Below are 27,206 nucleotides of genomic sequence, written 5' to 3' on the forward strand. Positions count from 1 at the left end.
TGTGACATCTGATAAGGGTTTAAACTCCAAAATTTATAGGAAACTCATACTACTTAACAGAAGGAAGATAAACAACCCAATAAAAAAATGGGCAACGGACCTAAATAGATACTTTTTGAAAGAGGACATTCAGAAAGCCAAGAGGCACATGAAAACATGCTCAAAGTCACTAATTATCTGAGAGATGCAAATCAAAACAACAATGAGATACCATCTCACACCTGTCAGAATGGCTATCATCAACAAATCAATATATAGCAAGTGCTGGCGGATGCGGAGAAAAAGGAACCCTCGTGCACTGCTGGTGGGAATGCAGACTGGTGCAGCCACTGTGGAGAACAATAGGGAGTTTCCTCAAAAAACTAAAACTGAAACTCCCATTTGACCCAGTGATCCCACTTCTAGGAATATATCCCAAGAAGCCAGAAACACCAATCAGAAAGGATATATGCACCCCTATGTTCATAGCAGCACAATTTATAATAGTTAAGATTTGGAAACAGCCTAAGTGCCCATCAGTAGATGAATGGATTAGAAAACTGTGGTACATCTACACGATGGAATACTATGCTGCTGTAAAAAAGAAGGAACTCTTACCATTTGCAACAGCATGGAGGGACCTGGAGAGCATTATGCTAAGCGAAATAAGCCAGTCAGAGAAAGATAAATATCACATGTTCTCACTCATTTGTGGAATATAATGAACAATGTTAACTGATGAACAAAAATAGATCCAGAGACAAAGAAGCATTGAGCAGACCATTCAACCTCAGAGGGAAGGCAGGAGTGGGGGAGGGGAGGTGTTAGAGAGCAGCCAAAGGACTTGTATGCATGCATATGAGCATAATCCATGGACACAGACAGTAGGGAGGAGAGGGCATGTGCTGGGGGGTGGGAGTGGCCAGGGAGAGATCAATGGGGGGAAAGGAGACATGTAATACTTTCAAGGATAAAGAATTTAAATTTTAAAAAAGGAAAGGTCAGGAGGTCTAAACTAAATGACCGGCCGATGTGAAAGGTCAGGGGGTCGTCCAAAGCACATGTCCAGCCATTTGCTAGGGGAGGAAAGGTCACCAGATGAGGTCCCACCCTACAATGACCTTTGCTGGGCTTCCAGGCTTCCCACCTGGTGACCTGCGACACCTGCCCATTGTCCTTGCTCTGCTCACGTCTGTCTAACTGCCTGCCACACGTACGGATTCAGGATCGTTATATCTTCTCTGCGATTTGTCCTTTTAATCACCGTGTAATATCCCTCTTTATCTCTGGCAATAAATTGTATGCACTGAAGTCATTTCTCTGACATTAATATAGCTTTTCCAGATTTCTTTTGATTAACTGTGTGGATATATATATATATATATATATATATATATATATCTGTAACTTTTAACTTAGCTATGTCTTTACATATGAGGTGGATTTCTTGTCAAGAGAATATATTTAGATCTCTTATACAGTCAATCTAGCAATCACTACTTTTAACTGAGCTGTTAAGCCCATTTACACCTAGCATTGTTATTGATCAAATTTGATTTTGCATTTGTAGTGATTTTCTAGTTCTAATCTGCTCTTCGTTCTTTTATTCCCCAAACTGCTTTTGGATTGAGCACAATTTATTATTGCATTGTATCTTCACTGTTGACTTTATATCCATTTTGCTAACTTCTATTTTACAAGTTTCTTTAGACTTGGAGTATGTGTCTTAACTTATTACAGTCAACTCCTGGATACTATGTCACATCATATGTGGTCTATGCATCTTCTGATTTCTCCCTCCTATCCTTTGTCCTGGCTCCATATTTTACTTTTATATCTGTTACCTGCCCCCATACTCAGCACGTGTTTTTGTCTTTAACAGTAAATTGCTTCTTGGAGCAATTAAAGATAAGCCAAGAGGACTTGTATTTACTGTATTGTGACCAATGGCAGAGCATGCCATGTGTCTCCGTAGACGTGTTTCTCTGGCCTTGTTCCTTGTGCTTTGAAAACCCATCTTGGCACATCTTGAAGCACAGGCCTGATAGAAATAATCTCGTGTGGCTATTATTTATCCGGAGAAATCTGTTTTCCTTTCCGTTATAAACATCTTCTTACTTGGTGCAGATGGCAGGTGGTTTGGTTTTCTCCTTCCACTGTCTAAGGTTGTTGCAGTGTTGCCTTTGAGCTTGCATTGTTTCTGACAAGAAGGCTTGTATATTTGTCTCTTTGCTCATCCATAATCAACGTGTCTTCTTCTGTGGCTGCCTTCCAGGTTTTCTTCTTCGTCTGCCTTCCTTAATTGGAACGTCATGTGTCTACCTGTGGATGCGCTGCAGTTGTTACTGTTGACAGTGCAGAAGGATTTGTGCTTGCACCTGAGCAGCTTGGCTCTGAGGGTTTTTCACTCTCTGTCTTCTTGTGAATGCGTCTGAGCGATTTCCTGTGACTCACCCTCCAGGCCCCTGATCACTCACCCGACTGCCGACTCCTGAGCAGTCAGTCCTCCCCCTCTGCCATCATCGTCCTCGTGTCTAACCTGCTACGTGGTGTCTTTTTATGGTTCCCTTCCCGATGCTCACCCGGCTCATGCTTTTCCCTGCATTCCAGGCCTGTTCCTCACAGTTATTCCAAAACCCGCACTGTCCGTTCCAATGCCGGGATTGTCTCTGCGATGAGTCTGTCAGTTATTTGTCAATGAGTTTTGTGTATTGTTTTACGTGTGTGTGTGTGTGTGTGTGTGTGTGTGTGTGTGTGTGTGTGTGTGTGTGTGTCTGGGTTGAATAAATGTTGACTGAACACTGAACATCTTATGTGCAGTGGAAAAGACGAGGAAATAGGTCTCTTCCTGTAGCAGCATGGGCAGCTGAATCAACCTTGACGGGAGCTGCGCTGGGGTTAGGTTTTGTCTTCCTTCCCTGCAACACAAGCAGCAAATTAGTCCTGATACCTGAACCTAGGTGGGCAGCTGGGATGCCCAGGGCGCCCTCACAGGGTGCTCCATCCTCAGTTTTCAATCCTCCACACAAATGCTCGCACAACAGATAACAGATCTGCTCTCTCTCTCTCAATATATTTTTATTGATCTCAGAGAGGAAGGGAGAGGGTAGAGAGTGATAGAAACATCAATGATGAGAGAGAATCATTGATCATTTGCCTTCTGCTCACCCCACACTGTGGATCGAGCCTACAACCCAGGCATGTGCCCTGATCAGGAATTGAACTGTGACCTCCTGGTTCATAGGTCAATGCTCAACCACTGAGCCACGCTGGTGGTGTGACCTGCTCTCTCTTAAGACAAGTAACCCTTCCCGGTGGCAGCCCCTGAGGCTGGCAGTTCTGTGCCCACCAAGCCCTACTGGTCGCTGAGGCCATGGAAGACTCACCTGCTGTTCCAATCTCCTTGGGGCCTGCAGGGTGGTTTCCCTGGGCCTCTCTGTCACTCTCCCTGTGGCGACCTCTACAGTCCTGCCTGTGTTCCTGCAGGTTTTTGTCAGGGAGACCATTTCCGAGGCAATGTCCCTGGCGGGGCTTTGTGCTCATCTTCCCAGGAGTAGAGACCTGTTATCTCTATGGGCTCCCTGTGCCCTGGGCCATCAGGACTGGCTCCTCCTCCCTGTGATGCTAGTGCTGCCAGGAGGCAGCCCCTTCCCTCTCCAGGCTGGTCCTTGTCCCTGTCCCTGCCCCTCCAGGGCAGCCCTTGCTGGTGGCCAGCCTGCCTGTAATTTTTGCATGAGCACACAGTGGGTCTGAGGGCAGGGGCTGTGAGGAAGCGAGCCCCTTTCGTCTCATGTCCATGCTTCTGTGCTGTCAGATTAGCCAGCACGTGGCCTTGGGGGCCTTGTTAGTCTCCTCTGCTCCCACGTTAACCTGCCTTCCCCTCCCCTCCACCCCCCTCGGCTGAGGAAGTGAGGCTCCTGGGGGGAAAGAAATGTTCCCCTCCTTGATTTCAAACGACTTGGCTCCTGCAAACCTGGCTTTCTTAGGGTTTCAAGACCATTTGCCACCTTTTTCCGGTTCATCTCTCATCATTAGGGCCAGGACGATGCTCTTTCCAGGGGTCCACACCAGGCGGACGTGAGAGCAGGCTGTGATATTTCCTCCGACCCATTCACGCCCTCATCAGTTCGCACAGACAGTCAGCAGCTGCATTCCAACACCCCACCTGCAGGTGAGGACTGCCAGGTTAGCTACGATGGCCCTCAAGGGTCACACCTTCAGGAAAGAATGTTACATCCCCGTTCCTACCCATAACCCTGAGTCCCAGAGCCACAGTGAGAGTCTGGAAATTGAGTTCCCATCACGTGACTCACTGACCTGAAAAGTCCCTATGAATCTCTAGAAACATCTGGCCTCCATTTATTTTTGTGATTTTTTTTCAGCTGCCACCAAATTAGCTTTCTGCCTTCCGCTTCCACAATCAGAATAGCTGTCTCCAGCTCCTTTCCCCCCTGAAGACAGAGCTTTCAAGCTTCCTTAACAACTACCCCAGGTCTCTCAGTATCGATGCCGAGCCTCTTTCATCACAGTAACACTCAGGGCCACACAAATTAGTGCGTAATAGATGGGGGGGGGGAGGAGGAGGCTTACAGCTGTTCCTAAGGAAAACAACGCAATCGTGAATAAACAACAAGACAAGAATGAACTGCGTTCCGCATGCTCACAGCGGTGAGCCTAGGTTTCTTTCTCCAGCTCTTGGCTTCCCAGGGGAAGGAAGGCAGCAGTGATCCCTCGTGGCCCCACAGAACTTGAATGTCACCCAGCAAGTTCTGGTCTCCTTTATATTTCTATTACAAACTAGAATATACTTGCAATGCATTCCTGTGCAAGTCAAACTATGTTTAACAACGTTACTTGAATAAACATACAGAAATACGTATTTCCTGACAGGGAGGTGTCAGGTAGATACAGTGGGCCAGCTTAACCTTGCTGAAATGAGGAAAAATGACTTTACGGCAAGATCAATGCTTTTCCCTGCAGGTACATTAATTACTTCTGGGCTTTCTCGAGTGGCCGTGGTCACAGCTGTTATTTCAATGCACACGTGGGTCGTACTGCAGGGAAACGCTCATCTGGACAATGTGGAGCTCAGACCTATTTGTTGGTGCTGGTCTCCTGTTGTTAAGCGTCTGGGTGATCCAATGATGCTCGTTTCAGCGATCAGTGTGACCAGGGGGATCACTGAGATTGCACCAGCTTCTCTCTTTTCTAGAAGGATAACCCTCTCCACGGAGGAGGTTTGAGCACTTGTAAGATGGAGGCCAGATGTTTCTAGGGATTCTTCACAAGTTCGATCAGTGACACTCGCAGTGGTTTTCAACCTTCCTAATGCTGCGACCCTTTAATACAGTTCCTCATGCTGTGGTGACCCCCAACCATAAAATTATTTTCGTTGTTACTTCATAACTGTAATTTTGCTGCTGTTATGAATCATAATGTAAATATCTGATATGCTATATGTGTTTTCTGATGGTCGTGACCCGCAGGTGGAGAACCACTGCAAAGAAATATGCCTCCCTCCTCCCTCCTGAAAACAACGATACTCAGGAATGAATGGGAAGTTTAAAAATCCCGACTCCATAACCAGCAACTTCTCATGTGAGCATTAAGGACACGGAGCCGACATACATATGTATGACCGTGTGGAACCATTTCTACAGGACGGATGCTGGGAGATTCCTGAACAGAACCAGCTCCTAAGGTGATGTCTGGTGCCATGTGGGACCGTAACTGCGAGTCAACCAGTCTCTCTCTCTCTTTTTAACTTATGACTTTGTTACCTACAAAGACGTTGAAATGGATTGGGTATTAAGACAATTCATGAATTTAGAATATTCATCTGCGTCTCCTTACAGGCAAAGCGAGGGCAGGCTGACAAGACATGAGGGAGTATAAACTCTGTGCAATTAGGAACATCGGCTGCTCTGTCTGCTGAGGGACCCACGGCACCTCCTCGGCCAAGGCCCTGGGTTTAGTGATGCGATGTGACAGGCAGGTGTTAGCAGTTCTCCCTACATGTCCATCTCTGAGCAAGTCACCCCTTCCTGTCAGGCCAAAGGTGCCCGCCCGTGAGCAAATTCCTGTGCTAGTCCCAGAGAATTCTCTCCTGGTTTTGTTCAAACATCATGTCTAAATCCTTAAGTTTCAGAATCAGATTCCCTGGCTTATAGCTAAACTCCAAGAGTGGTTGTTGCTAGCAGAAGCTCAGGGTAATAGTCTCATGGATGCACTACAAACCCTTTGATTCCCAGGACAGGAGCGGGTGGGTGGGGGTGGTGGGCAAGGTGAGCAACATGGGAATGAATTTGAGATCTTGATATCCTGTCACAATGAGCAATTTATCATTTATCACAATAAGCCACTTCGTTTAATGCCTCAGATATGCACTCTGAGGAAGCAAAGGCCGGAAGTCTCATGGATGGACCTGGAGAGCATTATGCTAAGTGAAATAAGCCAGTCGGAGAAAGATAAATATCACATGATCTCACTCATATGTGGGATATAATGATCAACATAATTTGATGAACAAGAATAGATCCAGGCTGAGACGGCCCCTGCGAGGCTGCGACAGCCCCTGGGAAGCCAGTGGAACCGCACGAGCCGCCCAGACGGCTTCGTCAACAGCCTGAGAACCAGCGCACAGCCCCAAGCACAACTATCACCCAAAGGGCGAGAGGGGCGAGAGCAGCTATAGTGTTGCTTTCTCCTCACTTTTGGTAGCAAAATCCTCATTTTAAACATAAGAGGACACATTATTTCAAAAAGCCATTACATGTCTCCATACCCTTTCTGAGTAGAGCGTGAACAAGTCGTGAGAGACGCTTCCAAACACAGGGACACATCGAGGATGGAAATAGCTACATTTTCCATGTGTACGACCTTTGACCTGGCAACAAAAAGCGTACACCTATGGATGAGGACAGTGGGGTGGGGGGGGTAAGGGCAGAGGGTGGGGTGGAAACTGGGTGGAGGGGAGCTATGGGGGAAAAAGGGGGAACAACTGTAATAATCTGAACAATAAAGATTTATTAAAAAAAAAAAGAATAGATCCAGAGACAAATGGTAGGGGAGGGGGGGTTAGAGAGCAACCAAAGGACTTGTATGCATGCATATTCGCATAACCAATGGACACAGACACTGGGGCGGTGGGGGCTTGCCCGGGGTGGGAATGGCTGGGGGAGGGAACGGAGGAAAAGGAGACATATGTAAAACTTTAGACGATTAAATAAATAAATAAATAAAATACCTAAATCACACATTAACACCTATGTTTTCTTTGGTTCAAGTTTTTATGTGTTAGCGTTTATTCTGATTTTATCTGAACCCATTTATATTTCTAGCAGTGATAATAGGCTTCATTTAATAGTGACTCCCAGTGGTCAGCACTTACCCGCTTTGCATAAGGCTTTCTCTTGCCAAGGGGAATGTACCACCTGCTGAAGGACGAGCCAGACACTGTGAGTAGGAAATGTTCCCCACCAGCCCTCGAGTGAGTGGCGGACCCGGTGCAAAGCTCAGCAGCTCCATCCGTTGAATGATTCTGCGACGGAAGCTTCATGCTACCTCTCATCTACAATAATAAAAGCGTAATATGCTAATTAGACTGGACGTCCTTTCTGATGACCTTCTGGACGAAGCCAAGGCTGCAAGGGAAGCCTGGGTCCTGGGTGCCAGAGGGAAGCCGGTGCTGGCAGCCGGGGGAAGGAAGGCCTACTCTTGCATGAATTTCATGCATCGTACCTCTAGTATAGTATAACTTTCTTAATGATCTACTCTTTTTAAAATCTGTATTTTATTGATTTCAGAAAGGAAGGGAGAAGGAGAGAGAGATAGAAACATCAATGATAAGATAATCATAGATGGACTGCCTCCTGCACACCCCCTACTGGGGATCAAGCCGGCAACCCGAGCCTGTGCCCTGACCAGGAATCGAACCGTGACCTCCTGGTTTCTAGGTAGACACTCGGAGCCACACCAGCCGGGCATGATGATGTACTCTTTAATGGATTTCCCCCATCCTATCTCAATTTTATCTAATAATTCTAGTCTATATTATTATCTATCAAAATGTCTCTGCTATTTCATAGGATAACTTCTGGCACCACCTTTTGGTCTGAGGCTCTGTCCCTGGGGCAACCGCTACTGTGGACTCTGATGTCAGGGCAGGGCCTGCCCAGATCCACAGGACACAGCCCCCTGCACAGCGGCTGGCTTCTCCTTGCCAGTAGCTGGTCCCTGCCTCTCAGACCGCAGATCACCTGCCGCCTGGGCATGGCTCGCAGGTGCACGCGCTGGCGGAGAAGTCTGAGGTCCGAGGGCGCAGGGGCGGAGGGAAGGACGGGGGAGGCTGGGCACAGGCGCGCAGGCGATGCTCCGTCCACAGGCGGCTTCCTCGCGGGAAGCCTCGGCCCATGCCACGCACAGAACCTTCCACCTGATTCGGCGGGTGCCACGGGTTACCCAGGAGCATCTGTCTACACAGTCACCGGGAGCCACTGCAAGGACACGCAGCATCCCTCCCTCGTGGTGCCTGGCAATGGCTCCTCTGAGTAATGGGACTGCCATCCAGTGGTGCTGGCATCGCACAGAAGCCGGAGCAGAGGGTTTCTCTGGGGGAAAGGACGCTGCGCACCTGTGGGCCTGCAGCTCAGGGAGCCACCTGCTCCTCCATCAGCCCCCGATGGCGGGGAAGAGCGCTGCTGGAGGACAGCTCCCGGGCAGACCAGCCCGGGACCCATCCAAGGGCCCCAGCTCCAGGGGCGGGGAGCTATAGGGGCCTAAAGTGGTGCTCCTCTGACAACCGGCTCTGTTTCCTCCTCCTTTGCTGGTGCCTGTTACGATGTCTCCCAATAAACTGCTTTCCCGGGAAACCTTACCTGCGGGTTACCCAGGGGATGGTAGACGAAGACATCAAGTAAGACCGTGCGTCTCTGTTCAAGCTCAGTCAAAAGCAGATCATGTTCACTTTACCCTTCCTGACATTGTATTTAATTATCAGTACCGCTCGTACAGGGAAGAGGTAGCTCAGCAAAGTAGAAACATCACATAGAGGTTTCTGAAAGGCTTTTAAATCAGAATAATAGGAATGTCTAATTCAAACATAAACATGCTTTCCTCTTTGCCCATCTGTGATTAAACCAATGACGTGTGTGTACATTGACTTTCTGAGCTGCTGTGCTGTGAGTATATTCTTAGTTTGAGAAGAAAATATTTATGAGAAAAAGAGAGAGTGTAGAAGGCTGAGCCAGACTTTTCACGGTAGATGCCATACTGACATACTTACATGGCCACTTCAACTGCCAATTCCTGTCACATCTATTGAGGTATTTTTCTATCTGAAATATTGAATTTGGAGTGAAGATAGAGTGAGGAGTGCAAAGGGATGGGTAATTCGATTTGCCTGGCAAGAAGAAGTTGCTTAATTTTCCACTAATAATTAAGATATTTCTCTAGACACTTGCAAATAACTAATATTCCTTTTGATATTTCAGAATGTGATTTCAATCTGTCGTGTGGACTTACTATCTGGTGCACCTTTACTAAAAACATGTTTAAGTTGCTGAAGGTTTCATTGCGATATAAAGACATTTTTGTTTCTGTACACTTGAAATCCAGTCTACCTTCTCTGAAAATTGCCCCCGTTCCCAATCTACGGCCTTGGGTTAAATGCAAGGTATTGCTATCTATGGATGGAAGACTACAGAAAAATTCAAGACATCTTTTCAATTCCACTCTCGTGATTGTGTCTGCTAAAGTAAAACTGAACCAGTGTCACGGCAGGTTAGGATACTAAAATAGTGCACGTTCAAAATTCTTAAAGTATTTCCAGCGAAATGTAGCAATTTTCCTTAGTAAATTATGGGTTGTTTAATGGATTGCTTCAGAGTAGGAAATAAACCTTATTTCTCGGAGCAATGAAGTTTATGCATTTTTTAGTATTCTTCATGATGCCGTATTTAGAAGAAGAAAAAGTACATATTAAAGTTAGACAAAAGATACCAAAAACCAGTAGTGTATATTTTTTAAAAGCAACTACACAGCCTTTGGCACAGTCTGCAATTATTCGCATGGCTACATATTTTATTAGAATAACATCTGCTTCATGGAAACAATAACCCACATTTGAAGTAATCTAATAGGACAGTGTGTCTGAGATTCTGCAGGACACCTGGGAGGTGGTTTCGTGTCCATTTCCTGGAGCTCCGGAAGCACCTGTGGGCGGGAACTCCTGGACCCTCATCAGATGGACAGGTGGGCTGTGTCTACTGAGACACAAAGTGAGACGCAAAGTGAGAGCTGCTCATGACAGGGCAGTTAGGTCCACATCGAGAAATGAGGTAATTTAGCAGGAAATAGCTTTGCAGGGCAGTTTTGAATTTTAATTAAAAGATAATTCTATCAGCTTATATATTTTTCTCTAGGCGACTGAAATGGGTTTCCACCTGGGCTTTCTTTCAATAGAAAGGTTTTCAATAAATAAGCAACAGATTAACATATTAGTTCTGATTCGTAAACAGACTGCCACCCAGGAGCAGGGGAGTGAGAGGCATCCCAGGGTGTTACATGCTCCCTTAAAAAGAAACGGGTGCTTGTTTCAGAGACTGAAACATCTTGGATACCTTATAAAGTAGCTGATTTTTAGAAAACAATGTGAGTGCTTTAGGCAGCATACAATCCTTGGTAAATGCAAGCACAGTTACTTTTTTCAAGTAGATTTATATTTCGTTAGCTTCTATCATTGTCATCACCTTCTTCCATCCATCAGAACACCATGTTACTATTTGAAAATAGAGGTTCAGAGACTGCTAGAAGAAATCTAAAGAGTCCTAAACCATAGGCCTGTGTCCAAGGCCTATGCATATATTCATATAAACTGTTGGGCTGATCTTTCCTCTGCCCCTCCTTCACTCTGAGGATCCCCAGTCTGTTCCATGCTTCCATGTCTCTGGATCTATTTTGTTCATCAGTTTACATTGTTCATTAGATTCCACATATGAGTGCGATCATGAGATATTTGTATTTCTCTCACTGGATTATTTCACTCAGCATGATGCTCTACAGGTCCCTCCATGTGAGGTGAAGGCCTGGGAAGGGAGCGTCAATGGGGGGAAAAAGGGAGATATCTATAATACTTTCAGCAATAAAGATACATTTACAAAGAGTGCTAAATTATAAGATTCTTATTTTTCTTATGACTAAATTTGCTGATTAAATTCCTGGAAAGAAGCAGAAGCCAATGCCAAAAGATGGTAATAAATTTGATTAAAGATGATTAATGAGCAGGTGCGATTAGAAGTCTCCTAGGATACAGTAAGTGTGCATGGGGAGTACCCGGATTGATGCCGGCAGGAAGTATTATCAGCACGTGTTCTCTCTTACTCCGTGTTCCTCCAGGGCTGGCTGTAACCATCATGAGAAGATAAGACGATGCCAGGATGTAGATGATACCACCATTGCATAAACAGCATTTTGAGCAGAAGACATTTGAAAATCAACATGCAGAAAGAGGCTTTTCTAAACATGATCTGCCTAAAATCAGAGCCTTAAGATCTTAAGATGCACACACACACACACACAACACACACACACACACACACACACACACACACACACGGCCATAAATCCCCTTCAAGGCAATGGACTCCTCCCTGGGGAGGAGGAGTGGGCCCTGGAGGAGAGCTCTCATAAGGAACAGGTCGGCACTGTCCTCCACACCAGCCCCGGACGCCCCATCCCCTGTCCTGAAGGTCCTGCTGCTCCCTGAGTGACCCCCTCCCTGCCCTGCCCCTCGAAGGTGGGCTATGAACTCAACTCCAGTTGCGTGTATGAGCCGCTCTGGGAACGTCCATGACCCTTGGAGAATACACTGGTCCTTTCTCCTTTCAATCTGCCTTTTATTCATTTACTTTATGGGACCCCATCACTCACTTTTAGGGGGAGAAGAAAAGAAGTGTTTCCACCCTGACAAGGATAATGACCAAGACAATGATATCATTTATCCAATAGAGGACCCTGGATTTTGTGCCTTTATGTCTCTCTCACTTTGTGGTCTGTTTCCCAATGTTATGTGCTTAAAGCCTGAGACTTTTTAAAAAAAATTCTTTCTTAACACTTTTCTTGCTTCCTAAAAATGTCATAGTGTCTGGCCGGGGTGGCTCAGTGGACTGAACATCGACCCATGAATCAGGAGGTTGCAGGTTCGATTCTAGGTCAGGGCACATGCCCGGATTGTGGGCTCCATCCCAGTGTGGGCATGCAGGAGGCAGTCGATGGATGTTCCTCTTACATAGATGTTCCTCTTTCTCTAAAATCAATAAAAACATTTTTTAAAATGCCATAGCGATAACATCAAGAATTCTGAATGATGGACTTAAGTCACTTTGTGATGCCAACCTTTCGGGCCTCTTGGACCACCCCTGGTCCACGGACCCCCGGTTGGCGCCTGCTGCTCCAGGGCACACTCTCATCTCCACACGGATGGGACTGACCTGGGAGCATTTTATAGCTCCTTGAATGTGTATGTGTATTTTGTGTGTATACACACAGGTGACATCCACTACTGGGAACAGAGCTGGAGAAACGATTTCTAAAACATTATCCGACATTCCTGAATAGACGCGATCTTTAAAATATTATTCTCCATTATGTCAATAACATGCATGTATCCTCTATTAATATACTTAAGCAGTAACACAAGTAGCATAAGAAATCGATCTTTGCATTTGGCTTAATCAATCTTTCAGATTTGTTGTCAAATTATTTGTTTTAAACCTATGGCTAGCTAGTCTATACCTGCAATTCATCTGCACTGAATTGCCACATCATTGGTATTACAACCCAGGATACGTAGCCTATTATCTAACTGACACGTGACTCAAATCCCCTGTGCACACATGTGCCCATTTCTCCTGGTGACGGAAGGTGAAACGGATGGCCAGGATGGGTATAGCTGCTGTACTTATTGCTTAACGTGACATTCTATTACGTTTGCATTTCCTGGGAGGCCGGGTATGAAATTAACCATTCAGGTGACTTTGGGGGAAAAGATTTTTTGTTTTCAATTCACATAACCTGAAGGTAGGTTGACTGTGTAAGATGCTTTTTTTTCTTACTGTAGGGACTTATTTATATACTAGTGACCTGTTGCATGAAATCGCGCAAGACCAGGGACCCCTCCCCCCCCCCACTCCCTGCTCCATGGGACCGTCCCGAGTCTGAGTCTCACCCCACATGGCTGGTGCTCCGAGGGATGGCCCCAAGTCCTGGAGTGCCACCCCAATGTGCTGCCTCTGGGTTGTGCGGAGGAGCCGCTGGGCCCCCGCCCCCCACAGCTCGCACGTAGGGCCACAGAAACCCTGGCAGAAGCCATGCAAAGCAGACACTGGGAGCCCCACACCCTTGCAGGGCTGCAGGAACCCCAGTGGAAGCCATGCAGAGCGGCCACCGGCCCCATCCCCGCTGCCCGCCCCCGAAATGCACACAGCCATCTTGTGACTGCATTATGGCATGAGGGTCAATTTGCATATTACCGATTTATTACATAGCATGCTGCTTTTTCAAAACTGCTTTTGCTGTACCTCATAGGTTTTGTTTGTTGTGTTTCCATTTGCCTCACAATACTTTTTGTGTTTTCCTTTTGGTTTGTTCTCTGACTCTGGTTGTTTAGGAGCATGTTGTATAATATCCACATTTTAGTGAATTTTCCAGTTTTCCTCTTGCAATTGATTTCTAATTTCACTGTGGCCAGAAAGATGTTTGGTTTGATTCTGATCTTCTTAGATTTGCTAAGACTTGTTTTGTGGCTGAACACATCTCTACAGGGATATTTCACATGCCCATGAGAAGGATGTGTGTTCTGCGGCTGTGATGAAATGTTCTCAGCATGTCTGTTAGTTCTCTGGTCTAAGGTGCAGTTTAAGTCAAACATTTCCACATTGATTTTCTGTCTTGAAAATCATTGTCGACCACAAGGTAATGAAATCTCCACTATTTCTGCATTGGTGTCTTTTTCTCCCTTTTATACCTGTTACTATTTACTTTATATAGTTACACACTCAGTGCTGGGTCCATGAACTGACCCATTTATCACTATATAATAACATGCTTTGTCTCTGTTACAGTTTTGGGTTAAAGTCTCATTGACTGTTATCAGTTTGCTCCACCTGCCTTTGTGGTGTTGAAATGTGTAGGGAATACCCTTTTCACCTCTTTCTGCTCAGATTAAGTGAGCTCCTGAAGCTGGAGGGAGTGTCTTGTACATAGAGTTGGGTCTTGCTTTTTTTTAAATCTATGCAGCAGCCCAACAGGCATGGCTCAGTGGTTTAGCATTGACCTATAAACCAGGAGGTCATGGTTTGATTCCCGGTCAGGGCACATGCCCAGGTTGTGGGCTCGATCCCTAGTAGAGAGTGTGCAGGAGGCAACTGATCAATGATTCTCTCTCATCATTGATATTTCTCTCTCTCCCTTCCTTCCTCTCTGAAATAAACAAAAAATAAAAATAAATAAATCCATGCAGCAATTATATGCCTTTTGATTAGAAAATTTAATCAATTTATATTTAAAGTGATTATTGCTAAGTATGAGTCTGGAAGGGAGGGCTATAGCAAATGCTCACACACTGAAACCTGTAGAATTTTGAGCAGTGTCACCCCAGCACGTTCAGTAAAAGGAAATAAAACCTGCTTCTTTGTTTACTACAGTCCCGTGAGGTACGGAAATGCCTACCCTTGTTGGCCCTTGGAGAGATCTGGGTAATTTGTGGGTCTGTCCCTTGAGTGTCAACTTCAGAGGTTGGGGTGCTGGATGTATCAGATACACCCTTCCGTCCCCAGAGGAACTGGGTCCAGGGTCACTCCTGGGTTTCCAGGCTGTGCCTCAACCTTTCCCACCTATTTCACTGTGTTTCCTCAGCTGTCCAATGTGTTGGAATAACAAGTTTCTGAGTTCCTCTCAGAGGGAACTGATGGGCGTATAGCTGTATATCCAGTGTCCCCATGGGACGAGGAGTCAGGAGCCTATCAAGCCATCTTTGTGATGGCTCCCAAAGCGACATCCTTTTAAAGTGCTAACACATCTCCACTTCAACCCTGGCCGGTTTGGCTCAGTGGATAGAGCATTGGCCTGCAGACTAAAGGGTCCCAGGTTCAATTCCCGGTCAGGGCACATGCCTGGGTTATGGGCTCAATCCCCAGTAGGGGGCGTGCAGGAGGCAGCCAATCAATGATTCTCTCTCATCATTGATGTTTCTGTCTCTCTCTAACTCTCTATTTCTCTCTGAAATCAATAAAAATGTATTTTAAAAAATATCTCCACTACAAAATATGTGGTTCTTATAAAAAGATAGCATAATTTTTGCTGCATTTAATTTGCTTTTGAATTTTTTTTTTAATTTAGTGAGACATTTCAATTTAGGAACCTACCCAGTTCTACTTTTTTTTTTTTAAATTTTGATTTGTTATGCTCCCGGCATTTGACACCTGAATGCAACTTTAATAATTTGATGCACATTCATAACCTGTTTCCTGCCAAACAAATCATCTCCCAGCTCACATCTTTTCCCCACCTGTAAGGCATCATCTTGTTCAGAATCTACAAATGTCATTACATTTTAAAAATATAGCTTCAGTATATATTTTAAAATCTGTTTCAAAACTTTACTCCTGATGCTGTGTAAATTGCCAAAACATAAATTCATTTTGTTTCATATGTTATCACCTTAACAGATGGTATTCACGGGTGGGCCTCCGAGAGGTCATAGGTGAGAAGTGTGTGTGTCTGAGAGTAGAGCGTCAGGCCACGACTGTGGAGGCTGTTCTCGCTCCTGAGTACCTGCCCTCAGAGGCAGTGCATTTGTCGAATCAGGAGCAGTGGAGAGAGGAACGAAATCCTTCATGATAATCAGCCCAGAATTTCTGCAACTGATCTCACATGTCCACCCACATACTTTTTTAAAAAACCTTTTGGTGTAAAGACCTCTTTATAAATGGGATTTGTCCATAGAAGAACAATGGCTGTGTTGAAAAAAAAGTTAATAGCACTTTATATGAGTCATAAATTTTGTAAGAAAATTTTCAAATAATCCTACATAATAAAGATGTAATATGCAAATGGTCATTACGCCGTGAAGCGTAACGGCCGACTGCGTAACGCCGGATCACGGATCAGCAGGAGGGTGGGGCAGCACGTGGTAGCATGCTCCTTGAGGGAGGGGGCCTGCAGGCAACCTATACAATCAGCTGGGAGGGTGGCGGAAAGGGGGAGTGGGGGGAGCTACTGGAGGGCAGCAGCAAGCTACTAGTGCACGGATTCGCGCGCAGGGCTACTAGTAATGATGATGTTGATTTTTGTAACTTGTATATTTGTCAGTTATGAGCTTTTCAAACAGCAGGAAGAACATATGTTGAGAATATATTTTTATGAAAATACATATGACTTATTGAACATTTTCAAGCGAGCTCATATTAGAACTTTTCAACTTGTGCTTTCTACAAAAAAAAGCAACCTGACACCCAGAGAAGCCACGGAAATGCCTGGGGCCTTCTGTGAATGGGAGCGATCCCCCAGCTAACATCCGCTTTAGGTCATGTGATCGTACTCCTTAATATAAACCAATGTGAAGCAAATACAACAAATGCTGATACTAATTGCTTTTAGATATTTCATGCACGTGCATCTTCTTTTTTTCTGGGTTTGTATACTTTATGTCTAAGTCTGTAACATTTCAAATAAAATATTAAAAATATTACTTATAACCGAGGTGATATATACTCATGCTCAGGTTTTTAAATGCATATTTTGGATACTCTTTTTGTTTCAGGGACTTTTTATAAAATGTGCCTGAGAAACTTTTTCTCATAAAAAGTTTCTGTGATCTTTCCGTCTCTACAAAACGTAAGAGGAATTTTGTGGGGATCCCCTAAGGACCTCCTGCATTTTCTCCAGTTGCCAGACCCCTCCTGCCTCCCTCCCCAGGTCCCCCGCCCTCCACTCTATGCCTGTTTCCTGGGACGGTCACTCCGCAGCAGCATCGCGCTGCCCCCTGCCAACTGCCCGCTCCGTCCACGCCGCCCTGGTCTGGGCAGGGAGAAGCCGCCTGGCCCTGCCCACCGGCCCCGCAGGCACAGGGACAGGAAAAGACCCGCTCCTTAATAAACTCTTATGAGAACCATATGGATGAGGGATTTGAGCTCTTTTTTAGCTCCAAAGGGCAGAATTGGGGTCCACGGTTACAAGTTTTCATGGAAACATATTTTGTTGCTGCTGTTTCATTACGTGACGGAGATTGCAATTGGCTTCCTGGGAAGTGTTCAGGCTCCTGTGATTGCGGGAGTGAGGACTGCACTCCCCGCAGACACCCCGCACCCCCCCCCACACACACACACTCACACACACACACACACACTCAGGAGGGGGCACTCCTGGGAGCTGTGGGAGTCCAGTTGCTCCACAAGGTCAGAGCCAGGGCATCTCTGAGGCGCTTTCATACAGAGTCTGCTCTACAGGCACAGACACGAGCGACCAAGGCAGTCATTCCTTTCCAGGATGAAAGCAAAGAATCCCAAGGAGCAGGATATACTGCTTTGATTGCATTTCGGAAAAATGCCTCATCGTTTTGTAGACTTATTTTTAAATGTAGCTTTAAAAGATAGTGCATCATGATTACCTTTGTTTTTAAAAATAATCTTAGTCTCTTTTAAGTAAAGGATAACCCATTGTTTAAATTAATTAATATTCTAAATAATCTCTATTAACCAATTCTAAGTCAGTGTGTTTGTAGCCACGTGGGAAAAAAAGAGTGTCCCAAGGTTTGGGGGTTTTGATTGTGTGTTTTTTGCCCTCCCATGTCATTTTTTAAAAATGTGCTTTTATTGATTTGAGAGAGAGAGGAAAGAAGAGGGGGAGAGAGAGATAGAAGCATCAATGATGAGAACGAATCATTGATCGGCTGCCTCCTACACACCCCCTACTGAGGATGGAGCCCACAACTGGGGCATGTGCCCTGACCAGGAATCAAACTGTGACCTCCTGGTTCATAGGTCGATGCTCAACCCCTGAGCCATGCCGGCTGTCCCTCCCTTGTCATTGGACAGTCTGTATTTCTCCTTCTCGAGACTGCATTTCTCGTAGAAGTGTGTGTTTCTAGTCCACCTGTGCACCTTGAGCAAAGCCTGTGTGTACTGCTATTTGTCAGGCTCTCGGGTGGCTGGTGAGTGAGTGAATGAATGAATCAAGGGCAATAAGCCAAATGGCCAGAGGGGAGGCACAAGGCTGATTGCACATCCTAAACCCACTGTCACCCAGCTGGGCCCTGGGCCTGGACCACCTTCCTTAGTCCTGCGTGTCCTGCACCAAACAGGACTAGGGTTGGGCCTCCCGAGAGAGCATCCGAGAGGATGAAATGTGACTAGTGCACGGATGGCCACTGAGTAGGCTGGATATGAAGGGTGTGGAATAAAATGTATCTCACTTGTCTTGGCCACTCACGTGGGCTCATCAAATGCTGTTCCTTGAAAAAGCAGGCTATTACGAAAGTGTTAAAACAGCATAAAGGCAGCAGCGTCCATTTCACCTGATTTGCACCCATGGTCCTGACGGTTTCCGTGATAACGAACCTCCTCACACACGCTTGACGCTGACAGATGGACAGCGTGTCTGCACGTGGCTGTCCTGCTATGGCTTCACCTCCCGCTCCTGGTCTTTGGATTCTTTCCTACTTGCTTCTGCTTTAAGTGATGCCACAACAAGACTCATCCCCCGGCCCCTGTGCACACCTCTGCACACGTCCTAAAGGAAACCCTGCATTGGGAAGTGCTGAGTGAAATGGTTTGCAGACGTCGATCCAGCCCGGACGTGTAAAAGGCCCGGATGTGGTCACTCCCGGTCTTAGAACAACAACAAAAGGAAGCTGAACAGCCTGGAAATCAACCTCTCTTCTCGAACCTCAGAAACCGGAGGCTGCAGGGCAGTGCCCCACCTAAAACCAGGAGACTGGGGTGAACCTAGAATCACAGCCCTGAGTATCTGCCTGTGCAGAAGCTGCAGAGCCACACCCTGATCAAAACATGGCACACTGCATCGCACTCAACCCATCAGCAGCTCCCCATGGCCCAAACGTCAGATCGTTCCCGGAAATTGACTTATTCAAACGACCTCCTCTGCTAACCTCCTGGCTCGAGCTTTGCCCCAAATCCTCCCGGTTCTGGGAGGACTTTTTACCCCACAGTTGCTTTAGGATGGTGCCCCAAGCTCTGATACCAACAGTGGCTATGGAAACAGAGGGTTATAGAGCAGAAGGCATAGATGTTATGACAAAATCCAACACAATACTCAGTGACTGCACTTAGTGCTAATCTATAGATATAAAAGCTTATCCGACCGTTCAACTAGTAGCTATGACATGCACTGACCACCAGGGGGCAGATGCTCAATGCACAGGCATGGAAACATGGACCAGACCAGCCGTGGGCAAACTACAGCCCACGGGCCGGATCCGGCCCGTTTGAAATGAATAAAACTAAAAAAAAAAGACCGTACCCTTTTATGTAATGATGTTTACTTTGAATTTATATTAGTTCACACAAACACTCCATCCATGCTTTTGTTCTGGCCCTCCGGTCCAGTTTAAGAACCCATTGTGGCCCTCGAGTCAAAAAGTTTGCCCACCCCTGGACCAGACTGATGAATCTCAGAGGGTGGGGAGAGTGGGAAGAGGGGGGAGGGTGGGAAGAGATTAACTGAAGATCTTTATGCATACTAGAGGTCCAGTGCACGAATTCATGCCCCAGTGGGGTCCCTTGGCCTGCGTCCTCTCCCAATCCAGGACCCCTCAGGGGATGTTAGACTGCTGGTTTCGGCCCGATTCCCGCAGGCCAGGCTGAGGGACCCCATCTGCCGAAGGGACCCCGCTCACTCCACAGATGCCCTTCGAGACCCAGTGCTGTCCCAGGTGCGGCTGGGAGGGGAGGGACCGCGGGAGGTTGGCTCCAGGGCATGTCTGGCCCATCTCACCCAGTCCCTCCCCACCAGCCACCTTCTAATAATTTCCTTTCAATGTGCACGAATCCATGCACAGGGCCTCTAGTTTATTATAAAACTACATGAGGATAGGACCACATACTCTCTCTCTCATACACACTCTCTCTCATACTCTCTCTCTCATACACACTCTCTCTCTCTCTCTCTCTCTCTCTCTCTCTCTCTCTCTCACACACACACACACACACACACACACACACACAGCAATGGTAATGGGTTTACTGGCCTCTCTTTGTTTCCCATGTGAATCACTTTTACCTTTTCCAGAATCTATCACAAACTTATCCCAAAAATTATAAGGAGAATGAGTAAGTGAATGGACAATGTGTTGGTTTGGACAATTCCATTCAAAACGTCATTATGCTACAATTAGAAATTAATTTTGCTACAAACTTACGAATTAGGATGATTTTAGTAGCAGTCGCCCTGTCAATTGCACATGCTCAGCTTCACTGAGAGCAGCTCTTCTGACTCGGTCTCCTGCTGTTTCCAGGCACGTGTTTTTCTGATGTTCTGGTTATTTTGTGAGTGCAAATGTTCCTGTGCCTGTCATGCTGATGTTAAAATTAGTGTAATCATCAACCTTTATAAAAAATTCCTTATTCTTGGCATTCTACTCAGTAATTTCCAATGACGTACACGTTTGACTGACAGTAACTATTTAGAGCCATTTATTTATGAGTCATATGAAATTTAATGTTAGAAATTAGTAAAATTCTAATGGTAGAAATGTTATCTTTCTCAGTGTATTTTTAATTAAATGTGTTTAATATTTTATATCCAGAAAGCTTGCATGCAATTATTTTTTTATTACTTTATGTCATGCTCTAAAACACACACCAGCAAAGCTTAAATTTTCATGTACATAACATGGCTACATCCATGGGTGGCAAGGTAGGAACGTGAAAAAGAGCAATAGAAGATTTTCTAAGAATTTCTTAATTTTTATAATTAGCTTCCAAATTGGGCAACTTTCAAGAAAGCGTTATGAAATGTTAAGAGTCTCCCAGGACCTTGGACTTCCTTCGGTGAAGACTGTCCCTACACAGAGCTGCCTGTTGAACGGTTCTAGCGGTCCCCACACCTTTCTCTTTAACACCTTAATCGGTGACAAACTCACTCCTTCACAGTGCAGTCCAGCCCTTAGAGTGACCCATTCTGATTCTAAGAAGCTGTTGGTTTTTATAGCAAGTTGTTCATGTTTTCCTTCTCCTATTTTTTCTTTTCTTCCCCAGCACTAACATTTCCCCTCCCTCCGTTCCTCACTCCTTCCCTTCCTCCCTCCTTCCTTTCTTCTTCCCTCCTTTTCTTCTTCCCACCTTCCCTCCTTACTTTTTTTTACTTCCATATTCTTTTGTCTTTCTTCCCCAAATAATTATACATATCATTTTGTGATCACAGATTTCAGGTGGATCTTTCATGATGACTCACAGTCATACCCTAGTCTGTTCATGTTCCCATGTCTCAGATCACAATTTCATATGTGCTTCAGATTCCCCCACACCTCTGCTCACATCTGGATTAATTTCACTCTGAAAACAAAGGCGATTAGAAAAGAACTTTGAGTAGCTTCCTCGATCAGATCTACCAATGCACTAAATCTGGCTTTTTCTTCTATTATTGTGGATGAACTCTGTGCTCAAAACTAATGCCAAACTTTCTCTTGGTTACTAGACAGAGAAACCATTCATTTATAATTTTCTTAAGGACTTGAACAAAATTCTTATGAGCTCTCTCTTAAATCGCCAACTTTCCCTCTCCATCAGAGCTTTCATATCATCTATGGTAAATTCCCAGTTTAGATGAAAATCCATTCGACTCCACCAGCTTCTATACTAGTAACTACGCCTTTATTTCTCGATCCTGTTTATGAAAAAATCTCTTCAAATTGCTTCTATATTCATACTTTTAACTTATTTTCTATGTTCACCTGAACCCACTCCAAATAAACATCAACACTCCAGAAGCGGCTGGACGCGTTCCTGATGTCCTCAAAAGTCTCTGTATTTATAACCCTAATTGTCAGTTCACAAAACTCCAGTCAGTACATCTCACAGCAGCATTTGACACACTTGATCAACATCTCTCTCTCTCTCTGAACTTTTTCCTTTCTATTTTTTGCATCCAGAACTAAGTGATTTTTAATTTGTCTTCTTAGTGAAATGCTTCTTGACCTTCTTTGCTGATTCGTCTTTGTCTCTCAGTCCTTTAAGCTCACACTACCCCGGGGATCTTAATTAGACCTCTTTTCTCATCTCGCCCCACTTTATCCACGATCCTGTCTAATGCCTTGGCTCCAAATGGCCTTCATGCTCCAACAGCTTCCACATGGACATCTCCAGCCAAGAACAAGTCAGCTGCCTACTAGGTTTCTCACGTGAATATCGAAGAGGCATCTTGAACTTCGTAACAAAAGCCAGCACCTGCCTTTCCTCCCGGAAACTGGCTCTATTTATTGCCTCGTGTATCTCTAATTCTAAGATTCCCCTTGTTTGCTGTTTTTCTATCAGACTGGTCACCTAGCTATTCCCCAGACAAGCCCGCCTGCTGCTGCCGGCTGGCTGGGTGCACTTGCTGTAGGTTGACACTGTCTCGCGGTCTCACATTTCAAGGTTTTCACTCAAATGCCAGCTTCTCAGCGAGACCCTCCTTTTAAAAATATCTATATTTTTATTAATTTCAGAGAGGAAGGGAGAGGGCGAGAGATCCAGACATCAATGATGAGAGAGAGAATCATTGATTAGCTGCCTGCTCCTACTGGGGATCGAGCCTGCAACCCAGGCATTGCCCTGACTGGGAACTGAACCATGACCTCCTGGTTCATAGGTCAATGCTCAACCACTGAGCCACACCAGCCAGGTGAGACCCTCCTTCTTAACATTCCTACATTTCTGAATTTTTCTGCATAGCATGTATCAATTTATTTTATTTTTTTAATGCTGTTCATGGAGAAGGACATATAAACATGAGGAGGCATACAGATGTTTCTCTATGTTGCCGATCATGTATTCTTGGTAGAACTTGGCTCACAGTGAGTCTGCTGAGTGGTCCACCCAAATGCTTTTGTCTTTATTCCTGGGTCCATGGTTAGCAAGTCGCCTACACCTTTTGTCTCAGAACCATCCATGTTGAATCTGTGGGCCTTGCATTGCTTTTACTCCTGCACCGACATCCAGGCGAGCACACGTGTGCTTACCCATGTGCAGGGGTGGTGCGTATAGTTGCTCAAGGCCAGAAAGCCAAGCTGTTACCTTTCTCGCTGCAGAGGCAAATGGGTCAGGTGATGGGAAGGGAGAGTGGACATCTTATGTTAGAAGGATGGGTTTCATTCTCACCCTGATGTCCTACTTTCTGGCAGAGCACAACTTTAGAAAAATATGAACGGGATCACCTTGATGTTTGTCACAAACCTGGTTCCTAAAATGTGGGCTATCTGCCATAAAGGGCATCTCACCACCACCACCGCTTTTTGGAGTGCTGTCCGACCGCGGTAGCTGTTATATGGAAAACACATCAGCCGATGGAGGAACTCCCAGAGTTGCTAGCACGGGGTCAGAAGAGCAATTGAAAAGGTCCTTATGTTCATGGGCTCGAGAGGTCTTCTAAGTCAAAAGGTCATGTCGCAGGGTCAGGGGGCAGGGACCGGGAGTGCATGCATGTCTGTGAGATGACCCGCCAGAGGAGCCTGCATGGGCTTCTCATCTGACCTTCTCCAGACTGTCTGAGTCTTTCCTATTGTGAAGGGGAGGACATTGACGGTGGACCTTGGCATATGAAACAGACGAACTCTTCCCAGATCCTGTGCTGCTGTCAGCGGTTCACACATGACTTCCTCTCCCACCCAGGTCCCTGCCTCCTCCATACAAAACCTGGAGCCTGAGGAAGAGAATAAAAATAGACGATCTTAACTAAACGGTGACTAATTTATACTCTCAACTGATTCATTAGTGACGGGGCTGAACTAAAATTAACTGGAAGAAGTTATCTGTCATTAGAGGGACTGGGGATTCAGAGTCAGAAATGAGTCAGTTCTAAAAATAAAGAACAGCCCATTTCTAAGTCTGAAATTAGTGAATGGACACATTAGAGCTCTTTGAGGCAACTGTAGGGAAAGTTCTGAATAGGAAGCAAGAAATAAGGTGTGTTTGTAAGGTAGGTTGGGTTCAGAGTTTGGATCCAGTCACTATTTAATAAAGTTTTATTGGAGCACAGGCCCACCAGTTGTTTACATATTGTTCTTGGTTAATTTTGCCAGACAACATCAGGGTTAAAAGATGGTTGCAAAAGACACTCCATGGTTCACATAGCATAAAATATTTACTATTTGGCCCTTTACAAAAAAAAGTTTGCTAGTGTGCGTATAATAAACGGGTTTGTGACACCAGATTTGGAGCCTGGATTATGCGCGCACAGGCTTTTGATAGTTCACAGCTCCAGAGGGTTTGCTTATCCAAACAACACTGACTTGGTCTAGCGATTTCGGATAAATTCTAAATTATGTTCCCAGAATTCATATTCACACAGGACGATGCTGATTATCCACTGGCAGCAATCAATCCTTTTGTGTTTTTGACAATTTTGAATACAAGAATTTGAGTGTCATAATTGAAGAAATTAAAAATTCAATAGCAACACAAAATAAGTCAGCATGAATTACAGTAAAATTAGGTGCTAAAGTATAAAAATGTATTTCGCTGCCTATCTTCGCTTCTAAGTTAATGTACTATTATGTGCTTGATTGCCCTTCAACATTTTTATGTCACTCTTTGAATTAAACTATTAAGTTGCCTAACGTCACTTGTTGAGAAAGTTTGCCTTTGCTGATTAGGTAACATTCCCAAACGCTTGTGAACAACGAGAAGAATTATCAAAGCTTAGCTGCCCTGTTTCCTCCCACACGTGCTTGCGCATTCTCGTGGGAATTGCTGTAACTCTGGGGCCAGCAGCTGCCCCGCCTAAATGCAGTGATTTGAAGTAAAGGGACGGATCTGCCCAGAAACACATCCCAACCTTGGGTTTCCAAGTTTCATTCTTTTTAATATTGTTTCATTGTAAGCGGTTAGCTAGGCCAGAAAACAGCCTGGGAGAAAGAGATGGGACTTGACGGTTTTAACTGAAGTGAGATTGAAATAATATGAGAAAGCCTAAAAGATCTGTCACGCGGGCATGGAGGTGAGGAGGGAGACGGTGCAGACAGAGAGAGACACCGCACAGGGTTCCAGCGTGGGCTGCTGCGTTGTGAGAATGTCCACGGTCCATGGAGAGAGAGGCCGGGGCTACGCCTGGGGTTGCACATGTGAGATTACGTTAAGACTCCATGGAGTACGATGCAGCAGTAAAAAAGAAGGACCTCTTACCCTTTGAGGCAGCAGGGAGGGACCTGGAGAGCATCAGGCTGAGTGAAATAATCCAGTCAGAGAAAGACAAGCATCACATGATCTCACTCATATGTGGAATCTAATGAACAACATAAACTGATGAACAAAATAGATCCATGGACATAGAAGCATGGAACAGACTGATGAATCTCAGAGGGAAGGCAGGATGAGTGGGAAGAGATTAACCAAAGAACTTATATGCATATATGCATAACCCATGGACACAGACAACAGTGAAGGCCTGGGGGGAAGTGAGGGGAGAGGAGGAAAAGGTGATATCTGTAAAACTTTCTACAATAAAGATAAATTGAAAACAAACAAATAAATAAGACTTCAATTCTGACTAATCTTCGACTTTACTTCTTTTAAATGGAATGTACTAGAATATTTTACAACTAGAGGCCGATGCACGAATTCGTGCACAGGTGGGGTCCCTCAGCCTGGCCGGCTGATCGGGGCCACGGGAGGTCACTCTGATTGGGGGGCATCAGGGCCGGCTGGCTGGGGGAAGGAGCCGCAAGAGGTTGGCTATGGGAGCACACTGACTACCAGGGGGAAGCTCCTGCATTGAGTGTCTTCCTCCTGGTGGTCAGTGCGTGTCATAGCGACCAGTCGACTGGTCACTTGATTTTTCGATCACTTAGGCTTTTATATATATAGGTAGAAACACAGAGCACCAAAAATCACAGATCTAAAACTTCAAAGCCCCATAATCAAGAGATAATTAATGCTATTGAGATTCTCTATTTTTTAAAAGGTTTACTCTGTTTTTGTCATAGTACTATATATGTTACAGTTTAAGAGATGATTTCACTCATATGTGGAATTTAATGAACAAACTCAACTACCAAACAAAATAGAGACAGACTCATAGATAGCAGGTAGACAGCTTTGGTGGAGAGGGGTGTGTTGGGGGGAGGTGGAGGGATTGAGAAAAAGAGAGAGAGAGAAAGAACTCGCAAGCATGGACAACAGTGTGGTGATTGTGGGAGAGGGGGTGAGTGGAGGTGGAAGAGTGTATGGTGGGGATACATGGTGATGGGTATGCAATGAAAAAAATCCCCTCACTTCATCCTCGCTCATAACCCAGTTATTTTTTTGGTCTTCTTTGAAAAGGTTAAGCCACCTATATAATTTTTCACATTTGACATATAAGTGGCTTGATATGCACACTGCTCTTCAATTCACTTTTATCTATTAAAATAAGGTTGAAACATGTTTGGTTTTGTAAGTGCATGAGTATTTTCTTTTAAAAAGGCCCTTTATTGAATATGCCTGAGCCTCCTCTCTCAGCATGTCCTCCAGGCTCATCCAGGGTGTCCCAAATGGAGGACTCCCTTTTAAGGTTCAACGTGGGCACTGATGCAGTTCCTTCGAGCCCAGTTATATTTTTTCTCTGTTGTCCAGCGAGATTCCTTAAACCCTCATCTGTTTTCTGTTCGTCTCTGGGCTTCATGAATGGGAACGTCCTCTGGGGTCCGAGGAAGAGCCAGCAGCTTCTCTTCTGTTAATTAACATGGTTTCACAGCCCTGGTCTTATTACCAAGAAAATGTGATCGACAAGGCCAGTGTCTACCTGTGCCGATAACATAATTAGACATTTAGATCCAGATGTTTACTATAAATACGGCTTGATGTAACCGTGTGTGTTAGACGTGCTTTAGCTTCAACTGTGCTTGAGCATCGACCTATGAACCAGGAGGTCATGGTTTGATTCCCGATCAGGGCACATGCCCAGGTTATGGGCTCAATCCCCAGTCTGGGGCATGCAGGAGGCAGCCGATCAATGACTCTCTCTCATCACTGATGTTT

This window comes from Myotis lucifugus, unplaced genomic scaffold (assembly GCF_000147115.1).
Source record: "Myotis lucifugus unplaced genomic scaffold, Myoluc2.0 scaffold_368, whole genome shotgun sequence".
NCBI lineage: Eukaryota > Metazoa > Chordata > Mammalia > Chiroptera > Vespertilionidae > Myotis > Myotis lucifugus.